We start from the raw sequence: 5,220 nt of genomic DNA, 5'->3' as shown, positions 1-5,220 counted from the left end.
CTAATAGATGTTATAGAAACATCTATTTCTCAACTCCCAAATCCATAACATTGATCTAAATATCTAGATTGTTGCCAATATGGTACTACCTTGTTTACTGTTTGAAGTCAGGGTGTATAAATCCTCCAACTGCATTCTCCTTTTTCAAAATTGTATGTTCTATATACCTTGTATTCCCATATAGACTGTAGAATCAGTTTGATAATTTCTTTAAAAACGTCTACTGGGATTTTATTTGGGATTGTGTTAAATTAATAAATAAGTTGGGAGAGAATCGATACCTTAACAATATTTAGTCTTCCAACTCATGAACTTTGTATGGTTCCCCAGTTATATCTGTGCTCTTTAACTTCATTCAGCAATCTTTCCATTTTCATTGTACAGGTATTGTACATGCTCTTAAAATAATCTCTAAGCATTACAAGATTTTTAATGCTATTGTATTTACATCGCTAATATCTAGAAACCCAACTGGGTTTAGTATACTGGTCTTGGGTTATCATGTGATGCTGTTATATTCACTCAAAACTCAAAAGTTAGAGTTAGGGTAGCTTTTTTTTTTTTTTTTTCCAGTAGCATCCTTAGGAATTTCTATGTACAGCATGATGATATCCACAAAGTAAAAGCAGTTTTATATCTTTCTTTCCTGTGCGTGTGTGTGTCTGTGTGTGTCTGTGTGTCTGTGTGTCTGTGTCTGTGTGTATTTACTTCTTTTCCTTGCTTTACTGCACAGGCTAGGACTTCTAACATAAGGTAGAATAAAATAAATGTGGCAGACATTCTTGTCTTATTCCTAGTCTTAGAGCAGAAGGTTATTTAGTCTTTCACTACTAAGTATGATGTTAGCTGAATGTTTCCTTCTCTTACTCTAATATTTACATTTGACTGAGAGCTTTTAGAATTAGTGGATAATGCGTTTTGTAAAATTTTGTTTTTACTACATCTACTGAGATGATCACGTGCTTTTCTCCCTTATTGTCTTTATATGGGAGAATGACTTTGAGTTTAGATTGTTAAATCAAATTTATGATCCTGGAATAGTACCGTACTTGATTATTACTATTATGTGTTTCTTATATTGCTTGATTTAATTTTCTAATCTGGTTAAGGATTTTGCATCTAGTATTTTGAGGGATATTGGTCTTTAGCTTTGTTTTCTCATAATGTCTTTGTCTGAAGATGATAACAGTCTAATCCCAGATTCATAAAGTGGTTTGGAAATTATTGCATCCTTCTCTATTTTCTAAGAGAATTTATGTGTGATTGGTATTATTCCTTTCTTAAATATTCAATAGAAATCTCCTAGGAAGTCACCTGGGCCTGGAGTTTTTTTCCGGGAGAGCTTTTAAGTAATGAATTCGATTTCTTTAATAAATATAGAACTATTCAGGTGTTTGTTCTCTGTGAGTCAGCTTTGTAACTTACGCCATCAAGGAGTTTGTGTAATTCATTTACGTTCACAAGTTTATTGGAATAAAGTGGTTCCTCATGTTTCCCTGTTATCCTTTTAATGACTGTCCGATCAGTAGTGATGTTTCTTATATTATTCCTGATAATGGTCATTTGTGTCTTCTCCCTCGTTTTTTTTTTTTTTTTTCCATCCATCTACATAGTTTATCTCTTTTGTTGACCTTTTCAAAGAACCAGCTTTGAATTTTGTTGGTCTCTATTTTTTCTTTTATTTTTGTTCTTATCTTTGTGAATTTGCTTGCTTTAATTTTTTATTTGTTCTTTTTTTAGCTTCTTATAATGGAAGTTTAGATCATTGACACTGTACTCTTCCGTTTTAGTAACATAAGCTTTAAAAGATATAAACAGTGCTTTAACTGTATCCCACAAATTTTGAAATGGAGTTGTTTTCTTTATGTTTAGTCTCAACTATTTTCTAATTTCTCTTGTAATTTCTTCTTTGACTTAAGGACAATTTAGAAGAGTGCTGATCATTTCGAGGATTTCCCATTTATCATTTACTCATTGATTTTTTTTTTTTGCTTAATTCTTCTATAATTAGAGAAGATATTCTTCATGACTTCAATCCTTTCATATTTATTATTAAATTCATCTACTTGTATTATGTGTGGTAGACAGAAAGTGGCCCCCCAAGATGTCTGTGTCAGAATCTCCAGACCCTGTGAACTCCAGAAACTTACATGTCCAAAGGGTGATTACAGAGGTGATTAAATTAAGGATTTTGAGATAAGGAGAATCTGGATTATCTGTTGACAGTAGAAATACATGTAGAATTTTGCTAGATATTGCCTATTCTACTCCATAAAGAATTATGTTATTTTTCATTATCACCTACAATATAATGTGATTGTCTCTATCCCTATGGCCTTGCTGGTAGAGTATATTGTCAAAGTTTTGGATTTTTGCCAGTATGGATAAATCAAATATTGTACCTCTAATGAGTTTTAATTTAGATTTAACTTACAGTGATTAAGCTAAGCCTATTTTCATAATCTAAGAGTCATTTGCATTTCTTTTCTAGGTGAACTGTTTATTATCTCTATCATGTTCTTTGCTATTTTTTATATTTTCTCCCTCTAGTGTCTCTTTTGTTTGGGATATTAACCATTTGTCTATGATGAAAACAGCAAACATTTTTTCCCCAAAGTTTATCAGTCATCTCTAGTTTGTTTGTAGTGTTTTTGCCAGAGAATGTTTAAATTAAATTACTTTGACCCAGTATTCTGACTATACATCCTTAGGTCATATCCTAAAGAGAAAAAAGAACTGATACAAAATTTTAAACCATACTGTTTAATGTGTATCATAGGATAAAGTAAATGTGCTAATTAGAAACCAAGAATTTCAGTATAGAACAAAATAAACACAAGATCAAAGATATTAAGGAATGCACTATACCATTAAATTTGAATTATAAATAACAATATACGCTCAATATTTAAGCATACTTATATTTACATATGTCCTAGTTTTATCCACTGAAATGTTTCTGGAAGCAATAACAGCCCGGTAAACTTGAATACTCCTGACACACAAATCTTGGTTTCTAACTACCAATTCTCACAAGAAGAAATCACAGGTCCTTCAGGAAATTTGAATTCAGATCTGGAGCATAGAAAATACAAGGTGAAGCTGTAACATCTTATGATGCCATCAAGCACAATTTATTAAAAGACCTCTGTAGTTGTCAAAAGGACACAGAGTTTTTTTTTTAAAGATTTTATTTTATTTATTTGACAGAGACAGCCAGCGAGAGAGGGAACACAGGCAGGGGGAGTGGGAGAGGAAGAAGCAGGCTCCCAGCGGAGGAGCCCAATCCCAGAACGCCAGGATCATGCCCTGAGCTGAAGGCAGACACTTAACGACTGAGCCACCCAGGTGCCCCAAAAGGACACAGACATTTTTAAGAGACTTACTCTAATCAATTTTGAGGTAGTAACACTTAAGATTTGAGTAGTGTTCGTTTCGGCAGCACATATACTAAAACTGGTACAATACAGAGAAGATTGGCATGGTCCCTGTAAGAGGATGACATGCAAATTTGTGACGTGTTCCATAATTTTTAGGGGAAACAGGATCTAGTGTCCTTTGAATTTGTTTGTTTGTTTGTTTTGTTTTGTGTGTGTTTGGGGTTTTTTTGGATACAGAAAGAGCAATTTTAAAATTTATTTTATTTTTATTCTATATATTTTTTTTAATTTTTAACTTTTTTCTTTTTCTTTTCTTTCTACTCTTTTTCTATCAAGGTTCTCTAAAGCAGACCAAACCACATGAAGGATCTAGTTTCCTTTATTTATTTTATTATATTATATTAAATTTTATTTTATTTTTTAATTTTTAAAAATTTTTATTTTGTTTTGCTTTTGCTTTTTGGTTTTTTTTTGGTTTTGTTTTTTCCTCCAAAACGACAATATGGAGGAGTTCATCCCAAAAGAAAGTATAGGAAGAAATCAAGGCCAGAGATTTAGTCAATACAGATATAAGTAAGATGTATGAAATAGATTTTAAAACAATTATAAGGATACCAGCTGGGCTTGAAAAAAGCATAGAAGACACTAGAGAATCCCTTACTGCAGAGATAAAAGAACTGAAACTAGTCAGGCCAAAATTAAAAATGCTATAAGCAAGATGCAAACCCAAATGGATGCTATAAACATGAGGATGAATGAAACAGAGGAATGAATCAGTGATATAGTAGAAAAAATTAAGGAAAATAATGAAGCTGAAAAAAGAGGGACACAAAGGCAATGGATCATGAAGGTAGACCTAGGAAGCTTAGCAACTTATTAAAATAGAGTAACATTAGTACCCTAGGAGTCCTGGAAGATGAAGAGAGAAAAAGGGGCAAAAGGTTTATTTGAGCAAATTATTGCAGAAAACTTCCCTAATCTGGGGAAGGATACAGGCATCAAAATCCAAGAAGAACAGAGAACTCCCATTAAATTTAACAAAAACTGACCATCACCAAGGCATATCATAGTCAAGTTTCCAAAACACTCAGACAAGGAAAGAATCCTCAAAGCAGCAAGGAAAAAAGTCCCTAAATTACAAGGGTAGATAGATTAGTTTTGCAGCAGATCTGTCCACAGTAACTTGGCAGGCCAAAAGACAGTGGCAGAATATATTCAGTGTGCTGAATGGGAAAAATATGCAGCCAAGAATACTTTATCTAGCAAAGCTGTCATTCAGAAGAGAAAGAGAGATAAAGAGTTTCCCAGACAAACAAAAACTAAAGGAGCTCATGACCACTAAACCAAACCTGCAAGAAATATTAAGGGGGACTCATTACGTGGGGAAAAAAAGACCAAAAGCAACAAAGACTAGAAAGGACCAGAGACTAACACCAGAAACATTAACTCTATAGTGACATAAAATTCGAATCTTTCAATAATCACTCTGAATGTAAATGGACTAATGCTCTAATCAAAAGACATAGGGTATCAGAATGCACTAAAAACAAACAAACAAACAAACAAAACAAACAACAACAACAAAACAAAAACAACCAACCAAACAAACAAACAAAAAAAAACAAGCTCCATCTATATGCTGCCTACAAGAGACTCATTTTAAATCTAAAGACACCTGCAGATTAAAAGTGAGGGGATGGAGAACCATTTATCATGCTAATGGACGTCAAAAGAAAGACAAAGTAGCCATACTTACATCAGACAAACTAAATTTTAAACCAAAGACATAACAAGAGATGAAGAAGGGCATTATGTCATAATTAAGAGATCTACCAATCAA

At 32.8% G+C, this 5,220-nt stretch overlaps 1 non-coding gene across 1 annotated transcript; it reads left to right on the top strand.

The window, feature by feature from the left end:
• The first annotated feature begins 3,426 nt into the window (after positions 1 to 3,426).
• Positions 3,427 to 3,533, top strand: LOC113259292 (U6 spliceosomal RNA). The gene has a single exon (XR_003317540.1). It is a non-coding gene; the product is annotated as a U6 spliceosomal RNA (small nuclear RNA).
• The last annotated feature ends 1,687 nt before the right edge of the window (positions 3,534 to 5,220 follow it).

This window comes from Ursus arctos, unplaced genomic scaffold (genome assembly GCF_023065955.2).
Source record: "Ursus arctos isolate Adak ecotype North America unplaced genomic scaffold, UrsArc2.0 scaffold_7, whole genome shotgun sequence".
NCBI lineage: Eukaryota > Metazoa > Chordata > Mammalia > Carnivora > Ursidae > Ursus > Ursus arctos.
Note: the sequence above shows the minus strand (reverse complement) of the source record. Positions and strands in the feature narration are given on the sequence as shown.